General features: G+C 43.8%; 1 protein-coding gene across 4 annotated transcripts in view; it reads right to left on the bottom strand.

Annotated features, from left to right (window-relative positions):
* The window catches only part of LOC138259317 (transcription elongation factor SPT5-like), a 197876-nt gene that overhangs the window by 61285 nt on the left and 114821 nt on the right, over window positions 1–21770 (bottom strand). The gene's annotated exons all lie outside the window — the stretch shown is intronic.

Genomic DNA, 21770 nt, shown 5'->3' with positions numbered 1-21770 from the left:
CTCCGTCACGCCTCCTCCCAGGACTAGTAACAAGCCTCTTTACCAAAGACAGATTAATGGTTAGTGTCCACCCAGGAGTGCACGCCTTTGGAGAGGATAGAAGTAAGAGAAGAGTGGGCTCAAAAGGCACGCAGATCAAAATGCCTAGCTGACCATGACTGAAGTCATCACCAGAAGCCCTAGGATTACTTATGAACTCCGAACAAATGCATGCACATTTGAACCCTTACCTTCCTTGTCCATCAAGCTGTACATGCACATCACTCTAGGTTCCTTGGTACTTGGCCCCTGTGCCCATGACCCTGACCGAGTGAGCAGGAGGAGATACACTCAATTCAGTCCAAGTCCCCTGCCACCTGACATATATAGAGTTCCACAGCACTTGCTGGTATAAACTGCACTGCACTGGATCTGTAATTATGTACAGTCGCCCATACCCCTTCAATGCCCAAAGCTCATTCTCAGTGGTCCGATTACATCATTTATATTGTGCCTCATAGCACAGTGAGGTTGAAAATACTCCTATCTGTACTGGACTCCGTGGTGCCTTCTGGATTTCATGGCTGAAAAGGGTGCTTGCAGTTTGAGTTACATGGGACATGTCAGGTGAAGTGTGGAAGGGATGAACAACACGGTGGCTGCACAGTGCATTTAATGTCTGCTGAGACGGGAATGCCCACTGCACAGCAAACAGGAGTATACCCAAGCACTAAAGGGCCTGGATGCAAGTTTGGCTGTTATTTCTACTTTTAATTAGACCTGGAATCATGCTAATGTAGCTCGTGGCCAGAGGTCTGGAGCTCTCTTTGACAAGGTCTTGATGGGCATACCAATAATGCTCTCGTAGTAGGAAGTGGACTGCTGTTTTGCATACACCACATTAAGTATTGGCCAGCGTGCTGTGCTTTTGGTTTATAGTGTGACCAGGCCTTTTTCCTGTGCCTGTATGGGTATGGTCTAGTGACTCCGCTGGAGTAAATTTGTGCTGTGAAACCCAGAATCTGGCACTGACAACCCACGTGCCTGGAAAGAGAGAGCAAGAGATAGAGAATATTCTTTATATATAACCGCCTGATGGTCGCCAGTAAGTAGTTATAGTTAGGACCATGTTTCCATAGCTAAAGCATTTTTTGACTTGCCTATATTTTTGGCACTTTTTGACGAATCTTGACAAAGTTTTCCCAAAAAAGTGTGCTAGTGATTCTTGTTGCACATAGGATATTTCGGGGTGATCCGTCAAGCGGGGGCTAAGAAAAAGGGCGGGGGGTCAAAAAAATGTTTCCTATGTTAATTCCCATAGCTGCTTTTAACACGACTACAGCCCGAACTGCTGGACGGGATTACACCAAATTTGTCAGAAAGGAAGATTTTGGTACGCAGATTCTGCCTATAGATATTTGGTGTAAATCATCCAGTAGTTTTTGAGAAATTAAAGGGGAAATAAATGTGTATATTTAGGACTGTGGTTCCTTCAAGATGATTTTGCGATGATCGCAGCGTATTTGCTAATGTGCACGCCACTAGGAATGCAGTGATTGGCTGGCCACAACCTGACCAGAAAGTTGCAACTGCCATTTTAAGGTCTCAGGACATGGTTCCCGGGACTGAAAAACAAAATGAAAAGTGGCACAAGCGGTCAGGGTGGAGGTACCCTGATCCCAGGGGTGTGACATAGCAGTGCTTGATGGTCAAATTATGGGTTTATTTTTTATTGCCACATGTGATATTCGCGAATATGTAGTTATGCTCAGCATGGGCCCCCCATATAACGTTGCAACAAATTTGTGAATGTTGGTTTCAATAAATTTGCGTATAGGCAAATAAAAAACACTCACAGACATTCATACACTAATTAATTCAGTCATAGATACACTCAGAGACTCATGCGCCCACTCACACACCCACTCACTCATGCACTCACTTAGACCCACTTACACACCCACTTTCAGATCCACTCACTCAACCACCCACTCACAGAGAGAGGCCCTGTGACCAAACCCTGCCGTGCACAGCCGAAGGGCGTGCCCGGCACGGGGTTGGGTGGTTATGGGGGTTGGCTTAAGGCCTTGTGGCCTACCACTGCCGTGCACGGCAGAAGGCAGTGCCCAGCGCAGGGTTGTATGGTTGAAGGGATAGGCTGCAGGCCCTGCCATCAATCCCAGCCATGATTGGATTAACGTATAATAAGTAAAATTACTTTACGTTAAAAAAGCCATAGAAATTCACTGAAGAAAAACAAAGGTTACAGGGACATTATAGTTAGGAAATAGAAATAACAAAAACATAGAAATTCACTGAAAATACCAAACATTTTAGTTAGGTTCTGAATATACTCGTACAAAACCACAGAAATCCAGTAGTTAGAGTTATTTCAAGTAACTATAACTTGCGCCCTAAGGGAACTATAACTCACGCCTTCGCCATGCACAGCTAATTACTCCACATATTATATCATTGATGACACTTTCTATGGTATAATTGAAATTATCACTACAACATTTGCAATAAAACTATTGAGGAGAAAACTGTGCATGGTGAGGGAGTGAGTTATGGTTACCTTAAAGTGCGAGGTATAGCTGCTTTGAATAACACTAACTGCTGAATTGTTATGATTTAATACGAGTAAATTCAGGACCTATCTATAACCTCCCTGTAACCTTTGTTTTTTTCCAGAACATACACACACATATATATATATATGTATATATATATATATATATATATATATATATATATATATATATATATCCACCATGATTTCTCCGGTTGGAACCTAATCTCAAACAGGGCGGCCTCTGCGCTGCGGATTCGAAGCACCCTCGCTAAACATCCAAACGAAATTCTCCACATGAAGAGATGCGCTGTACTCCTTGGTTCACAGCAATATGAGGCACTTTATTCACCACATTCAAATTGCGAAAGTGAAATCGGGTAAGGGGAGTGAATGCGATATAGATTTATTCCCATTCACTGTTTAACAGCTGTTGAGCGGCACGGAAGTGAAGCGAAAACTTAAATCAGAAGGCCATCTGTAATTTTAACGCATTGATGAGGCAGGAATACAAGGAAGAGCTGTAGTGTGCTTTTAAATGGAAATGCAAAGACACTGTTTTGAATAAAGAAAAAGTATGACGACGTTTATTGAGCACTTTGAAAGCATGATAATGACACTGCAAAATAGCAAGAAGAAAATTATATTTATAGTGTACTTTGGAATAGGAGACAAGGAAAATAAACTAAGTAAGCTAAATTAATTAATTGCACTCAATTCAAATGCACTACTAATGAAAAGACTGCAAAGAGACTCTATGACTTTAAGCCCACAGGACCATAGGGTGGTCGGTTTTATCACGTGGTCATTTTCAAATTGGAGAACTATGCACCTATGATTAAGGCTATTGTTGGTAGCCAAAATGCGTCAGGAAAGAACACTGTTTTTTACAATTTGAATGTGGTGAATAAAGTGCCTCATATTGCTGTGCTCCCCACGCATCTCTTCATGGGGAGAATTTCGTTTGGATATATATATATATATATATATATATAGATATATATATATATATATATATATATATTAATAACTAGTGGCGGTTGCCACTAGGTAGTTATAGTTAGAACCAAGGGCCAGATGCAGGAAATGGATAGCGACTCGCAAACGGCAAAAATTGCCGTTTGCGACTCGCTAATCGCGTTTCCCTATGCAGAAATGCATATTGCGAGTCGGTACCGACTCGCAATATGCATTTCAGAATCGCAAATAGGAAGGGGTGTTCCCTTCCTATTTGCGATTCGGAGTGGTAAGCAATACCATTTGCGACCGCATATGCGGTCGTAAATGGTGTCGCAGTTACCATCCACTTCAAGTGGATGGTAACCCACTCGCAAATTGGAAGGGGTCCCCATGGGACCCCTTCCACTTTGTGAATGGACCCACAAATATTTTTTCAGGGTAGGTAGTGGTCCAAGGGACCACTACCTGCCCTGAAAAAAACCCGAAACTAAAGGTTTCGGATTTTTTTTAAAGTGCAGCTCGTTTTCCTTTAAGGAAAACGGGCTACACTTACAAAAAAAAAAAACTACTTTATTTAAAAGCAGTCACGAACATGGAGGTCTGCTGACTACAGCAGGCCTCCATGTTTGAGAATGCCTAGACTCGCTATGGGGCCGCAATTTGCGACCGACCTCATGAATATTGATGAGGTGGGTCATTGCAACCCCATAGTGAGTCGCAGACGGTGTCTGAGACACCGTTCTGCATTGGAAATTGCGACTTGCAATTTGCGAGTCGCTCCGACTCGCAAATTGCAAGTCGCAATTCCCAACTTTGCTACATCTGGCCCCTAGTTTCTATAGAAAAAGAGTTTTTTGTTTTGCTAATAACTTTTGCCCTTTTTGATGAATCTTCACCAAATTATCTAAAATGCAACGGTGGTCACTTCAGCTGCTGTCGGGAAAGTTTCAGGGTTATCCATCAAGCGGGGGCCGATACAATGGGGGGGTCTCAGAATGCGTTTTCCCCATTCAATTTTCAATAGAGATTTTGAACAGCGACTGAGCGGAAACCACTGGACGGAATTACACCAAATTTGGCACAAAGGTAAATTTGGGTTCAGAAAGATGCCTTTTTGTTATCTCGTGTAAATCCATTCAGTAGTCTTCTAGTTATTAAATTAAAACCAAATTTGTGTATATGAGGACGTAGATCCTCCTCGGATTCGGAGACAAAGCAAGAACCTGATTGGCAGACAGCAATCTGACAGCAAAGTTGTGGCTGCGATTTTGTTTCTCGCATTGTCAGGGGAGTGGGAAAAACAGTGTAAAAACATATAAAGGTTCAGGATACAGGTATCCTGACCCCATAAGCCATGGGCAAAAAATTGACCATTTTTTTTCCGGCCTATCTGCGGATTCAAGGATCCTCCTCGGATCCTTTTGCCACAACCTGACACAAATATTAATGTGTGTGTTTAAAAAAAAAAAGAAATTTGCTGAAAAAAAAAAAAAAGTTTACAAGGACATTATAGTTAGCTTAACGTTTTCCCATACAAAACGACAGAAATTCAGCAGTTATAATTATAGTTATACTTATCTGAAGACACTATAACTCATTCCAGAAAGTAACTTTGGGCAAAGACTTATAGTTTCTTAATGTAAGTATAACTATAACTATAACTGTTGAATTTCTATGGTTTTGGATGGGTAAAATGTCAGCCTAACTATAACGTCCCTGTACCCCTTGGCTTTTTTTGAGTATATATATATTTACATGACTACTACTGACGTACATGTTTAGCAATTCAAAAATATACAAATTGGAGTGCTGTTTCTCCTGTTTGTTGCTGGGGCAGGAGCCCTTTAATCTTTTGGAGCGCGCCCGCTCCGCAGGACGCACTGACTCGTTGTTGCTGCCTGGGGGGCAGAGCAGGAGGCCTTTAAAGACCCGGAAGCGCTCCCGCTGCTCGGGACGCGCTGTTTCTCCTGTTTGCTGCTGGGGCAGGAGCCCTTTAATCTTTTGGAGCACACCTGCTCCACGGGACGCACTGACTCGTTGTTGCTGCCTGGGGGGCGGAGCAGGAGGCCTTTAAAGACCCGGAAGCGCTCCCGCTGCACGGGACGCGCTGTTTCTCCTGTTTACTGCTGGGGCCGGAGCCCTCTAATCTTTTGGAGCGCGCCCACTCCGCGGGACGCACTGACTCGTTGTTGCTGCCTGGGGGGCGGAGCAGGAGGCCTTTAAAGACCCGGAAGCGCTCCCGCTGCACGGGACGCGCTGTTTCTCCTGTTTACTGCTGGGGCAGGAGCCCTCTAATCTTTTGGAGCGCGCCCGCTCCGCGGGACGCACTGACTCGTTGTTGCTGCCTGGGGGCGGAGCAGGAGGCCTTTAAAGACCTGGAAGCGCTCCCGCTGCACGGGACGCGCTGTTTCTCCTGTTTACTGCTGGGGCAGGAGCCCTCTAATCTTTTGGAGCGTGCCCGCTCCGCGGGACGCACTGACTCGTTGTTGCTGCCTGGGGGGCAGAGCAGGAGGCCTTTAAAGACCCGGAAGCGCTCCCGCTGCACGGGTCGCGCTGTTTCTCCTGTTTACTGCTGAGGCAGGAGCCTTCTAATCTTTTGGAGCGCGCCCGCTCCGCGGGACGCACTGACTCGTTGTTGCTTCCTGGGGGGCGGAGCAGGAGGCCTTTAAAGACCCGGACGCGCTCCCGCTGCACGGGACGCGCTGTTTCTCCTGTTTACTGCTGGGGCAGGAGCCCTCTAATCTTTTGGAGCGCGCCCGCTCCGCGGGACGCACTGACTCGTTGTTGCTGCCTGGGGGGCGGAGCAGGAGGCCTTTAAAGACCCGGAAGCGCTCCCGCTGCATGGGCGGTGCCCGGGCAAAGCCCGGGCCAATGGCGGGCCCATCCTTCGCCCGTCATCGCCAGGAAGAGGCTGGGCTGGCCCCCCCCCTCTTTAATTCTTCGTTGGGACGGATCCGGGTAATTTTAATTTTGATTGAAAAGGTGACCCTACGAGGAGGGGAAGCCTTAGTCATTTGGGGTTAGTTGACGGCGTATTCAAAACACTACGGTTCTTCCTAGTTTTGTCCAGCTCTTGATAGGATACCAAGGTTTAGGAGCATTACAAGAGCCCTGTACACTGGATAGACAAGTGAGAACGTTTTGTTATATGACACTTGATTTCTGAGTAGTTTGGGAACTGGCATCTATTGACTGTTGATTGTGACTGCACATTTTAATTCCTAAGCCATCTACCTGGTGCAGTGTGTTGTAGAGGATTGGTAAGCCAATCTAGTTGGTATTCTCCGCCTAGTCTTACCTACCACATTGGAACAAGCCTGATACTATACATAATATGGGCAAAAGAAAGCACTTAACATTGAAGCCCTCCACAAATCTAAAAGACAGTACATCTATAATGAAATATATTTCAGGGGCAATGGGGATGATAGATAAACAAATTGCTAATGTTGAAGGAGAACTGTTGACATCTAAAGAACAAACTTCCCAATCATTAAAGCATACTGGGATGCCTGATGATACTATTTATAGTGATCACAGGGCTGTGAACATAGAAGCAAGGCACACAAATGGATGCATTCAAGACACTTTGAATTTAATCTATACTCTGGATGACCTTTCCCCTATAGCTAAACACCCAAGGAAACCGGTGGTAGGAACGGTAGATAATTCTCCCAATAAATCGTTAAAGAAAGATTCAACAACCACACTTGGTAGACAGCCATTAAAGAACCTATCTCAAAAGAAAATTTTAAGTAATTCAGCAGACACGACCCGAACTCTCCTCACAAAACTTTATGATCTAGTAAATACTCTGAAATCATCAATTGGGGCTTCATTGGACTCTTTGTCAGAACGTTTAAAAGCGGTGGAGAGCAGTCTCGAGGCAGGCTTAGGAATTATAAAGTCTCTACAACTTGAAGACACATATTGTGTGAAAAAAGTCTTTAGTACTCCACTGCTGACTCCAAACTATGAATCTAATATCCAACTTGCTACGCAAGACAGGATAGATGATTCATATTCGAACGCAAGGCCCCTGATAAAATTACACCCACCATCATCATCATTAAACTCTAATCAATTACACCTAACCTCAAAGTCTTTGACCAAATCACAACCACCTCTACCACCACTTAATGCTAGATTATTAAAGACAGTAAATAATTCTATACCCAGGGCAGAGATAAATCAGTCCCAGCTTAACTTAGGAGGGAGTCAACGGCCCGAAATAAGATCTTCGAGTGGAGGCAACTCCATATGTAGTGGTCCTGGCTAATGTTCCATCTCTAGATGACCGACAGCAGGAATCATGGTCGGCTTTGAGGAACAAGGCTCTTTATTGGGTAGGAACACGTCTGGGCTCTGGAATGGTGGGGGTCCTATTTGATGATATGAAAATGGTTAGAAGAGTTAAGTGGATCGGAAGTAGCAAAAAAGCATTGGAAGGAGATTGTGTGGTTCTTTCATTCAGATCCCCAGATTTAGTGGATAGAATTATCCGCGATCTGGGAGATAGGCAAGCTACTTCTCAGGGAATTTCTCTACTACCCTTGGGCTTTTTTTTACCAAAGACCTGTGGGCATAATTTTAAGAAACCACAATTAGTAAGTAGAATACCTTCATTTAGTCCAGATCCTATCTCTTCTCGTAATAGATTCCAACTTCTTACTACCTTAGAAGGTCTGGATTGACTCAGCATGAATAAGAAAGACCCTTCCCATGAAATGGTCCAGGAAGTACATACAGAAGGGCTTGGTACGAATAAGGAAGATATATTTTATGATGTGGTACTGGAAAGGAATTCAGCAGGAACCCAGTTAAAGCAGAGAAATTTCCCCTTAAAAGTAATTCATACAAAAGACGGTGGCACACCCCCTTTAATTACAAATAATGCGTATTGTCAAACCCAACAGAAACCGGAAATAGCCTTACTTTACTGGAACATCGCAGGCCTAGCTAACAAGATTAGTGATGAGCTTTGGGTGAATTTTATAGAAGACTTCTCATGCATATGTCTTCAGGAGACCTGGCTATTAAACCCTGCCCATATAAATGGTTACAAGACATTCCACACACCGGCTGTACAGACCAAACACGGCAGGTCAAAAGGAGGCCTATGTACATATATCTACAATAAGCTATGGCTGCAGAACCTAAAGATGCAAACTATGAGATCGCACTATCAAATGATAGAGAGTAATTTGGATCAGAAGACTCACTTAGTAATCATAAATTTTTACAATAACGCACCATCAGGAGAAATTCCCAATATCCTAACGGCGATGGGAGAGGATTTAAAGAAAAATGTGCAAGTAATAGACGTGAGACACTCATCGTTTGGGGTGGTGATTTTAATGTTCATCTCTGTAAAGAAATCTCGGAAAAGATATGTGGCTGGGATATTGAAGATATTGGTCCAAGACCTCACTTCTCACACAACATTCAAGGAGATGCAATTAACTTAATAGCTCAAAAATATAACTTGTCTTTTATAAATGAATTATACTTTGAAGAACCTCAGTTTAAACCAACTTTTAATGGAAGGGGCGCTGATACAGTGATTGGTTATGTTTTAATATCAACCCACTTTGCACATTATCTCACTAAGTATATACTTCATGATATTGCAATAAGTGACCATTTCCCTCAGAGTCTGAAACTCTTACTAACTCCCTCTACATCGGCCAAAGCTGATAGGGTCATATTGGCAAACGACATCGAACTAGTTCCGCGCCATGGATACACACTTAGATGGTCCCAGACAGACCCAAATACCTTACTGAAACAGTTAATATGTGACCATAATCAAGCCTTTGTAGGCTGTCTTACCGAGAACACAGAGCCAGGAAAGTGTTTAAGTGCCTTTTTGCAGATTACGCAAGGCGTAAAAGAAGCTCTTACCGTTAGAACGGGAAAGGCAGGACAGAAAAGGGAAATGGGTTGGTTTGACTATGACTGCTCAAAAGCACATAAGAGACTAAAAAAAGCTTTAAGTGCCCCAACAAGATGCCTGACTGAAGTACGTACGTGTAGACAGGAATATAAGACAGCTATAGGAAATCTGTGGGAAACCTTACACAAAGCTAGTTGTATTAAGGACAACACCCTCTTCTGGAAAACAATAAATTCTCCTGTGCTAGGGGATAGAGATACCCCTAGGATGGAAATTGCAATTTCGGAAGTAGAATGATTGCCTATTTCTCTAAGATATATTCGCAGCCCAGTGATGTAAATCCTACAGATTCCTTAAAAGGCCCAGGTTCCCAGGAAGGCCCACGTCTGATTATAACACCCCAGGTTAGCCTCGAGGAGGTAGTGGAAGCCATAAATTTAAGTAAAGCGGGGAAAACACTGGGTCCTGATGGTGTTCCAATAGATTTATATAAGAATAACATGCAGCTATGGGGCCCCTTATTGACGCAGACATTGAGGGCCATTTGCAAAGGACCCCCATCATCGTGGCGAGATTCTAATATTGTCCCTATTTATATAAAAGGTGATCACCTCAATCCAGCCTGCTACAGGTCAATCTCCCTACTTGATACATCAGCTAAATTAGCAGGGAGAATTATCCTGAACAGACTTCAAACATGGGCAGAAGAAAATGGTATCCTATCTCCAGTCCAGTATGGTTTCCGCACAGGAATAGGCACAGTGGAGCAGGGTCTGAATCTAAGCATCATTATTGGAAAGTACACAAGGATAAGAGAGGGTAATCTGTACTTGGCCTTTATAGATTTATCATCAGCATTTGACTGCGTACTACATGAGAAGCTATGGGACATCTTAAGCAGTATGGGAGTAGAACCATCAATAATTCAGTTTATACGGGACCTGTATACTGGGTGTAGAGCAAGAGTGAGGTACGGGCTAAGAGGGGAATGTACCAGGCCATTCGACATACATAGAGGAGTGCGCCAAGGCTGCGTACTCGCTCCATTCCTGTTCTCAATATATATAAATAATTTTGAATGTGAGCTGATAAGTAAATGTAAAGATCTTCCCCAAATAGGTAATCGTGCTGTCCCGCCGCTACTCTATGCAGATGACGCAGTGCTTATGGCCAGGACACCACTTGCCCTCCAAAAACTTTTAACTGCCTGCATTACTTTCATGACAGACCTGGGACTTACCGTTTACCGTTCTAAAACTTTTATAATGAACTACGGTAGGAAATATGTTAAGACTTATAATACTACTATCTAGGAGGGGAAGGTGGAAATAGCCCGAACATTCTCATACCTGGGCATACTGTTTGACAAACAGGGTTCCTGGTCACATTGCATAAAAACAAAAAAAGATCAGATTATTAAGACAACGGCGGCTCTGAGTTTTTTTTCAAAAAGGCTAGGGGGATTACCCCGCTGAACATGGTAAAAATCTACAGAGCCAAGTGTATCCCGGCTGCCATGTACGGATCAGGTATCTGGGGGTATATTAACTGTAAACCGATCCAGACGGTGGAAAATTATTTCTTCAGACACCTGTTAATGGTACCTAACGGCACATCGTCATGTATCAGTCACATGGAGCTAGGGGTCTCGTTTTTAGCTGATTTGATAACGATCCAGCCAGTACTATTATGGCACAAAGTCTGGACTTCTGAGCATACTGGATTAAATAAGGCTATTTTATCTGACTGTTTGATGTCAACATACTCGTAAAGGGTCCCCTGGTTGAAATATATTATGACCTTTTTTGAAAACATGGGCAGTAAAGAATATTATACAAACCCAGACTCACTGGGGAAAATCACCAGGAAGGAACTGAGGGCCTCGACATTAAAGTATCTAGAAGAATTGCGATGGGAGGTAGAATCAAAAAAGTCCAGCGTTATGTCTAACCAACTAATTTTGTATGTGGAGGACATGTAGCCCTACCTGGTAAACGTGGTAAATCACCGGCATCGCTTTGTTCTTACAAGATTGAGGCTGGACACCTTACATCGCTTGGTGACCTTTCCAACTATGAATGACTGGAGCACTACCTTAAGGCCATGTCCCTGTGACGCAAAGGCACCCCAAACCACGATTCATGTGGTTTTATTTAGCAAATTTTACGCTGAACAGAGAAAGCGCCTTTTAGTGCCCCTTTTAAGATCGACTAATTTGCGTCAGTGCCGTAGCGCGTATGTTAGACTTCGGGTTTTATCTTCTACAGAAATGTGTGGAATTTTAGCAGATTTTTTATGTTCTGTATTAACTGTAAGAAAGTTCAATGGGGGTATTGGTGTAATTTTAACCAGTCTATTTAAATACTTGTGATTGGGAAATCTGATGATATGTTTTTTATCTTTGATATTTATTTTTATTATTTAATTCTATTTATTGTGCTATTATATATAAATGTGTTTTTTGATACTTTTATGACTTGCTGAAAGTCGAATAAAGTTTGCACTACTACTACTATATAGATATAGATATATTATATATATATAATATATATGTGTATCCTACTGGCAGTCGCCAGTAGGTAGTTATAGTTAGACCTAGGTTTCATAGGAAAATCATTTTCTGACTTGGCTATATCTTTGGCACCGTTTGACTAATCTTAATGACATTTTTCAAAGAAATTGTCCTCTAGCATCTTTTGTGCATAGAAAATTTCGGGGTGATCATCAAGCGGGGGCAAGGAAAAGGGAGTGTCAAAAAAAGTGCATTTTGCATGTTAATTTCCAAAGAGATTTTAAATATGACTGTAGCCCAAACCGCTGAATGGAATTACACCAAATTTGGCAGGAAGTTAGCTCTTGGTCGAGAAAGCACGCTTTTTGTTATTTGATGTAAATCTGTTCAGTTGTTTTCAGGATATTAAAGGAAAAAGAACTTTGTATAGCTAGGCGGAGCCTAAGTAGAGATCTCATGGTGAAATCGAATTGGCTGTCAGCACTTCAACCAGAAAGTAATAGCAGCCATCTTGTGATCAATATACATGATACCATTCCATTGAAATGCATTGTAGTGAATACCAGGTTTTGAGGGTCACAAAAAGGAGAACGTATAAAGGGTAATAACAGATTTTAGTTACAATATAAATCGTTTGTTGCTAAGGTGATTTTACCCCATGAAAAAGCCTTCTGCTGGGATCTCATGAATCATGTTTGAGAGAAAACTGTTTCTATAAGGTTTTGTGCAAGTAAAATCTGGATCTAATTAACGTCCCTTTAACCTTTGTTTTTTTAAGTGAATATATATATATGAGGCATATGGTGATAGTCCAAGTACTAGGGCCAGTCAAATCATTCTGGATGCCCCTGGTTTAGGATGGCACAAGATGGAAGATGAGGGAAGCTTCCCTCAGCTAGTGGAAGTGTATTGTCAGCATTACACAAGCTAGACAGTAGAGCCCAGACAATGAAGTGAAGAGGATCCAGACTAAGACCCCTTTAGAAATTCCAGGAGGCAAAGAACTGCTTATTAGTTCTTTATGAGCATTGCCATTTTGTAGCTTGTAGGGTGAGAAATGGGTCTGTAGCTTCTGTTCAAGGTAAAGAAGTTTCTAGGGCGGGTCTGCCCTTTTTCTCTGGCTCCGATTGCCGCTTCATGAAGGTTGATGACAGTAAGGTACAGAAAACTTCATCTTACCCATGTTTTGTATACTTATGTTTGAAATCAGCCCATTTTAACCTGTGTGAAAGTCATCACTTTGCACAAGGGCTGTGTGAAGAGCTGCCAGGAAGAATAGGAAAACCAACCCAAAGAGGTTCCGAAACCATAGACAGTGGATCCAAAATATCTCTCTAGAAGAAGTGTATAAAATTGGGATCCAAACTACCTCACTTTGTTATAGTTCCAAGTTATTTTATGAACAAGGAAGAGAGTGCTCTACAGGGTACATGAAGGCCTGCTGAGTGACCAGAGCTGGCATCTGCCCAACAGCCATTCTTCCAGAGGTGAGGGGACATTGCATGAGGTCTGATCTTTTGGCTGGAGGAGCGGAAGGTCTGCCTAGAAGCCTGCCTGGCTACTGAGAGAGGGAAAGAGTGTGTTTGGCCTTGCAATAGGAGAGACTGTCCAAATAAAAAGCCCAGCTTGTTCCTGGTGTGGGAATAGTCGGGAGAGCGAGTAAATACCAGGCAGCAAACCAGGAGTGACTTGTATGTGGAAGGGGAACCCTGATCTCCCTAAACGGTTCTCATTGTGAGCTGAATCAAGACATCTACAAATGCAAAATCGGCAGTCTGTCTTGGTTGAATCACTGGAACAGCAGCATCAGATTTCGAGTGCACCTATGCCACCAAGGTGTGCAATCTGCCCAGAGGCTGCACTTACCGAGGTCACCTTTAAAGTATAAGATTAGCAAAGAGGGCACACCTGCAAAATCCAGAATCCCACAAGTTCCCGGCCTAGGAAGGACACAACTGTAAAAGACTGGAAGCTGCTGGAGGAGGTTGCTGTAGCGAAATCGCACAAGTCTTTACGTCCCCAGCCATCGTATGGTCCACCCCAGGTAGCTCCAAAGTCACAGCTGAAGAGAATCACTGCATGAGTCTATCTATCACCCTCCAAGAATCCAGCTGCTGCAACCAGGTAACTTCAGGGCTGCAAAGCATGTGCAAAGGAGTGGTTAGGAGCAGAGAGAAGTCTGTTGTATGAGCTAAGACTTTTTCTATGACAATATGACATTGCCAGAAAAGAAAATTAACTGTTGGTGAGCTCACACCTTAGGGCTGATTGACTGACTGCAATTATGCCCAGAAAGTGCTGCGTCCCATATTAGATGTCAGAGTTCCCAAACACTGGGGAACACAATTAGTAGTCGGTGAGCAAAGAATAGTGTAGTGTCTTGAGATGCAAGTGGGTTTGTATTTTACCCCTGTACTTTTCTGCCCTAAATTTCACTGTGTAGTATAGAGTAATTATATGGGATTAAAGTAATTTCATAAAGTACTTTCTTTTACACAAAAGACTAGCTCTGGGCTGGACCCTTGCTCTGCATATTGTCGTATATTTAAATGGCCCTGTTTGCAGAGTTGTAGTAGGATGCACACCAGGACACCATTGGCAAACAAACTCAACCACCCTGTGGATCAGTGGCAGTATCTGATCTGTGGTCCAAAGAATGGGATCTGACAATGTTGCTGCATATAAGCACAGGAAGTGTGGAGATTCTGAGAATACACATAGTCATGCATGTACATATTTATCATCTTTAGGGTATAGAGGTGACAGCAACACAGGGACAGCTCATTGGAGGGGCTCAAAAGCCACTAAAGAGTGGTCTATTGAGTCCACTGGGAGCAACAAAGGGCAACCGGTAGGTGCAACTGTTAAGCAAACCGAATATCTTGAACACTGATGGATTCCACCAAACTTTCATATCATTTATCAGGACAGGGTTTAACGGACAGGAGGAGGCCATGTGATTGCTTTTAGAGACATATTTCAATGCTCCACCTTTCCTCTGGACAGCCTTATTAATTAATAATAAGGTTGGGTTGTCTGTAAAAAGCCACCATTTTTTTTCTCTAACTGGGGCGCTTATTTATTATTCCCCTGGACCTCACTCAGAGTTTGTTAACTTGATTGGGGAAGCAATTGCACCCTTCTGCGCCAGGTATGCAAACATCCGAGTAGTTGGAGATAGCAATCTTCACATAGATATTATGGAGGATACACAAGCACTCAACTTTGTGGACACTCTAGCAGCCCTGAAACTACACCACTAGATTTCAGGACCCACACATAAGGCGGGACACACAACTGATTTACTGCTGTCCAATTTAGAAAACGTAATAGCAGAAAGACTTTTACCTCTTGTTTGTATGGAACATAGACTCATCTCTTTTAAAGTAAAAATTTCTATTTTGAATGTCAGCTGGCAACAACAGTGCGTAAAGTGGAGTAAAGTTTATTAACAAGACCTTTTGAACTTGTTAGATCAAGCCCCAACCTTGCTTAGTGGAGCTATCGAAAAAGATGCAGAGCAATTTAGTAACTGACTTACCACCGCAGACAATCAATTTGTCCTCCAAAATACGTACAGTCACCTAGGTGACCTGCATCGGCCCTCTGGTTATCCCCCGCACTTTTGCTGGGAATAAAAATATTGAAAACATTTAGAAAGGAAATGGAAGGCAGATTATAAAGGATTGGACACGAAAATATAAAATCAAAAACAAACTATATAAAAGCAATAAAAGCTGCTCCAGTGGAGTTCTTCTCGAGAAGAATCAGTACAGCTAATAAATCCACTCATTCAACTTTTCAGATTGTTGAAGCATTTCTTCAGCCTAAACCAGTTAATGTCAAGATTCCTCCCAGTTAAGAGCTCTGTGATAACTTCTTTTTTGAGGAGAAAAGTGAGAAAAATAAAACAATCAATAATTGACTCTACTTCTACCAGAGCAAACAAGCAGAGCTTCTAGTATGCTCTTACAACTTTGCCTGATTACCGGCAAAGACTTGAGGCAGGCCATATTAAAATGCAAATCTGGATCTCCTAGGGACCTCTCTCTTCCTGTGCTCTTAGCCCTGACAAATGACACGATTGATCTGGTCTTAAATAATATCTTCAATACTTACTTAGCGACCGCTACTTTCCCAAAAAATGTGAAAACAGGCAACTGTGATACCACTATCATTGAAAAAGTCTTCAGCTAATCCAGCCATGACTTCTAACTTTAAGCCAACTTCTCTGCTGCCAGCTGCTTCAAACATGTTGGGAAAGTTTGTGAATAGTCAGCTGTTTGAATATCTTGGACGTTTTGAACTGTTCAACTCTTCTCTTTCGGGCTTTAGGCCAAGATGCAGCACTAACACAGTGCTACTAGAGGTATATGAATACAGCAAGGAATTTTTAGATCAGGGCCTGGCAGCTGCTCCAATTTTGCTGGACTCATCGGCAGCATTTGACACGGTCACTAACAGATATTGCTTCAGCAGCTGGAAGCAATAGGGGTAGGTAGATTAACTTTACTATGGATTCCTTATTTTCTCAATATAATAGAGGACAAGTAAAATTGTGTCACTTGAACCATTTACATCAGCACTTAACAGCAATTAATTATGGTGTCCTGCAGGATTCATCACTGAACCATATCATTTTGAATGTTTATCTGGTTTTACTTTCTTCCCACTTAGGGCAACTTTAGCAACACAAAAGGATGATGGACGGAGTGCTGAATAATGCAAACACTCACCCCCAGTCACAGATCTGGGTTTAATTCATCGTTCTTTTGCTCACCATGCCACCCCAGTTTGGACGTGGGTCCCTTGCTCACTGTGCCACTGGATTCCAGATAGCCTGGCTGGTGAAGGGTGAAACCCTGAAACCGGTCCCAGGATGCTTGTTTCCGGTCCAGTGAGGACCTGGCTTGGCAGTTCGGGCTGGACTGTTCCCATGAGGTACAGGGTCAAGACTGATTTGCATATGGCTAGATCCAAACTGGGGTGGCATGGTGAGCAAAAGAATGATGGATTAAACCCAGATCTGTGACTGGGGGTAAGTGTTTGCATTGTTCAGCACTCCGTCCTTTTGAGTTGCTCCACTTTCTTCCACCATTGAATCCTATTGCATTTAAATTATCTCTAATGCCAATGATACTAATTTTATCTTTATTACTTAGGCACGAAGGCAGAACGAGCACAGCTGGCATTCAAGAGATGCCTCGTACATTTTGTTGAATGAATGAGAAAGAGCTGCCTGCAATGCAACTCCGATAAAATAGAGGTGATGCTGTTTGGTAAGGCGATGGAAAGACTGGTTCAAGGATAGATGGATGGTGGAACTCGGTTCTGCACCAGTGCCCACAACTAGAGCCAGAAATCTGGGGAGTTCACCTGTTGTGTAGCCATTTTAGTTATAGCTCCATGCACGTTATTTTAACACACTAGGCCGCTGTGCACTTTATCCTTGATATATTTTATTCAGCTTCGCCTTATTATTGTTACAATAACCATTTTTACAGTCTTGTTTTATTTTCGTCTATCTAACTGTTTTTGCCTAGGCCAGCACTCTGTTCTCAAACAAGACATTCTTGATCACTCTATGCTTCTCCCAAAGCTACAACACGGTACATTGCCGGTGAACGTGGTAGAAGTTTAGTCTCCAACATTCGTAGAAAACACACATCCTTACGTAGGGACATTTTCTCAGAACATCAGCTGTGTTCTTATAATAACACTTCCTTGTCCCTTACATGTTAGAGGGAGATTCCAACCAGGGAACCACGACTGTATGGTGATTGCCGAATGCTTTGCTACTGATGCTAACGCAGACCGCAGGCCTTTGCTCAGGTGTGGGGGTTGATGTCTTCCCAGGGGAACCAGAAGGGCAGAATTAGAGCTTAACATGCTGTGCTCTATCCTAGCCTAGGTAGGGAACAGTGACAATATGAAAGCGTTGTTTTTATGCTTCACTCTTCTCGTCACAATTTTAATACTGTCCTGTTGTGTCGTTCTGGTTATTGCGGCTCATACTTTGCTTTCTAAGATGCAGTCGTTTTATTATTAAACTTATTATTGAAACATATACTGCTTCTGTTTGTTATTTATATATGAGACTGAATTGTAAGCGAGAGAACCGGATGAGACCTGAGTGACCACGACTTCCCTGAGAAGCCCAGTATGTCATGCGCTCGGCTGCCCAATCATCACCATCTTCTGATAGTTAGCAGGAGCAAAACCCAGATTGGAGGGACAGGTGTCACCCGCAGTGGGTTAGATTCAGTCTCCCACACCGCGGGTGATTCTGCCGCTCGAAATCCAGTAGTCTCATTAGAATAATGACCCTTGATTCGGGCCCTAAGTAAAACTCTGAAGTTCATCCCTATTGAAATAGGAAAACAACTGAACATGTAAAAATAACATCTAGGTTCAATTGACTATGCTAGTTCTCTGTATTTGGGGCTTCCTAAATATCTACACAAGTGGTTGAAGATAGTACAGAATGAGGCAGCAAGGCTAATTTTACAACTTCCTCGCAGACAACCGATTGCTCACCGGCTTAAACTTAAAGAACTGCACTGGCTGACAGTTAGATAGACAATCCTCTTTAAAGCTCTAGTTACCATCTATTAAGCCTCCTATAAGCCCACCACTAGTTACTTGAATAACAGGCTTGTTCACTACCAGCCAGGATGAGCTCTAAGTTCATCAGAAGATCTGCAATTGAAAATCCCCCAATTTTACACTTGCCACTTGCGGAGGTCGATCTTTCACCTATTTGGCCACCTTGGCCTGGAAGAAGCTACCTCTTCCACTACTTTGAATATCAAAGGAGAACATATTTAGATCTCAGCTCAAAAGCCAGCTATTTGATGATTAAAAGGAAGTGTGATGCATACTCTTTGCTTCTCAGCACCAGAACGCCTCGTTAGGCAGCTGTGTATAAGTCTGACTGATTGAACCAAGGGAAAGCTATATTAAAGCTCACTCAAGAACAGTTATGGCAGTCGTGACACAACCACTTAAGACATCCAGGAGTGAACTGGCTGAGGGAAGGAATTCAGAGGTTCAGGCAAATAACCATTTCCAGGTCTCAAAATGCCCAAATAGGGAAGACAACATAGGAATATGTCAGGCAAAGTGCATCAACAACAAATCAAGCTGTGGCAACAAGGTGCACATGCATTCTCAGAATAGTTTTAGTTATGGTTCACTGTGCTGACAACAGACCTGAGGTGTTGTCTCCTGCACTGGGTGTCCAAGCAAAGACAGAGTGGCTGCTCAAAAGCAGGACAGGAAACCCTGTGAGCTGGTCCTTTGACGTTTCATATATTATTCGTTTTGCAGCGTGACAGCAACACTAGGTTTCCATTATTCCCCTTAAACATCCAAGAGTCTAAGTCCATTTTAGCATATGGGCTTGGCAGAATTGAACTCCAAACTAATAGTAAACCATCAAGTGAGTGCAGTCTCATCCAAAGTTGCTGATGGCACTATAACCTCTTGACCCTACCCAACAGGTTTCAAGCTCCAGACACTTGAAGTTTTCCAACTTCTGGGAGACCACTACTTATTCAGTTTCATTCCCAGAGCACCAGCCAGAGCTGCCCAAAGCAGGAACGCAATCTGTTGAGCATTTTCATGAAGACCCCTTCACAAGCATGGAAAAAAAAGAAAAGGTAAGACAGCAGAGATACAATTGTTGCAATAATCATGTATTGCCTTTGTTTCTTTTTTGGGGTTACCACTTTGTGAGAGACTGTGATTTAGGAATCTGCCATGGCCTCTTAAAAAATTCAGAAGCTGTCCCCTGACATTAGCAGAACATTGGCAATATACTTCAATGCTAGATAACCTGAGTCTAAGCACTATTAGGATATTTGGTTTTGTACCTCAGGCAACCAGGCCCATTGCTCATTCACAATAAGTGTTGGGACACATAGGGGGTCATTCTGACCCCGGCGGTCTTAGACCGCCGGGGCCAGGGTCGGCGGGAGCACCGCCGACAGGCCGGCGGTGCCCCGCAGGGCATTCTGACCGCGGCGGTAAAGCCGCGGTCAGACCGGCAACACTGGCGGTCTCCCGCCAGTGTACCGCCGCCCTTTTGAATCCTCCAAGGCCGCGCAGCTAGCTGCGCCGCCGAGGGGATTCCGACCCTCCCTACCGCCATCCAGTTCCCGGCGGTCCGCCCGCCGGGAACCGGATGGTGGTAGGGGGGGTCGCGGGGCCCCTGGGGGCCCCTGCAGTGCCCATGCCACTGGCATGGGCACTGCAGGGGCCCCCCTAAGAGGGCCCCTACAGTATTTCACTGTCTGCTTGGCAGACAGTGAAATACGCGACGGGTGCAACAACACCCGTCGCACCTTCCCACTCCGCCGGCTCGATTACGAGCCGGCATCCTCGTGGGAAGGGAGTTTTTCCCTGGGCTGGCGGGCGGTCTTTTGGCGACCGCCCGCCAGCCCAGGGAAAAACTTAGAATACCCTCCGCGGTCTTTCGACCGCGGAGCGGTATTTCGGAGGGGGGAACTCTGGCGGGCGGCCTCCGCCGCCCGCCAGAGTTAGAATGACCCCCATAGTACTTAGTATATTTCAGTTAAGGGAGGATGCCATGTTCTGTGTCTTTTTCGTGTTTCACTCTATCACATGTCTTTAGTGAGCTTAACAACCATGCAAATCCAATGATGGCCCGAACTCGCCAAACCCTAGCTCTTAAGTGGAGGGGCCACCCAAACGGTAGCCCTCTTTTAGGGAACAGAGACTGACCTCTCTTTCCAGGCTAGACGAGACCGACAGTAGTGGCAGCTTGATTATAGTGAAAGGACAGCTTTTTCACCTGTACACTTCAAGTGAGATGCCTATTTGATCCCCCCATGTTAAAGGCACATCTAGTCTTGCTCAACATCAATATTTCTCTGCCATACTTTGTCGAGTGAGAATGTACACGCCTGTGTTTTTTTGTGGATAAATGTAAGGTATGTGTCTATCTATGACTACCTAAATGCATGTTGGCGCCAACTGCACTCCACCTGTGTTTGGCATTCAAGATGGTGGCTGGCTGAGTGAGAGGCTGCCCAGAGCATGCCTCTGACCTAGGGGTATGCATGTAGATCATACTCGTACAGTTTTTCCTATGGGCGGGATGGTGTTGCCCTACCATGCCTTTAGAGATGCTGATGCACCTCTGCCTAAGTGTTCTCTTCTCTTCCTCTTTGACAGGATCTCAGTCTCTTAGGTATCATACCTTGGTGGATATATATTTTAGCTGACCTGTTTAAAACTAGCATAGGAGAAGCTACAGTTCACCTGAGCTCTGCATCCTGTGACCACCCAGAACACGTGCTCCTCCAGGAAAAGAGGAGAGCTCCAGTTACTCAAACAATACAAGAGCTTTCAATGGGGCAGACATGACCATAAGCACTTGCTTCTTTGCCCAGCACATTTTTCCAGGATTTACTAAACACACAATGTGAAGCTTCACATCCGTGAAGCTGAATAAACAATCCTGGTGGTTGCTGTCTGCTAATAACTACCTTCCTTTGAGGCTGGTACAAGCTTGGACAAAAGACTCAAGGAAAGCGGCCTCTGAGTGTCCTGTGCAAGAAGAGACTAGTGCCTGTGGAATAATAGGCTGGATTGCACATTTCATGCCAGTGGAGTCTGGAGCCCAGCTGACCAGAATAAACATATGGCACCCATCATGGGTGTGCAACAACTCCTTATTATGAGGTCCTTTCCCTGCCAGCTGCTTGAGAATCAACCACCACCATGCCTGGATCACCTGGTGCCAGAATGTCACCCGGTCTCACAAAGTCAAACTGATTGCATTTACATTTGCTGCATAAGCAGACAGAGCCACTGTTTAATAACTA

The sequence above is a fragment of the Pleurodeles waltl genome, chromosome 9 (genome assembly GCF_031143425.1).
Source record: "Pleurodeles waltl isolate 20211129_DDA chromosome 9, aPleWal1.hap1.20221129, whole genome shotgun sequence".
Classification (NCBI taxonomy): domain Eukaryota; kingdom Metazoa; phylum Chordata; class Amphibia; order Caudata; family Salamandridae; genus Pleurodeles; species Pleurodeles waltl.
The sequence above is the reverse complement of the archived record's forward strand: the minus strand, read 5'-3'. Positions and strand labels throughout refer to the sequence as shown.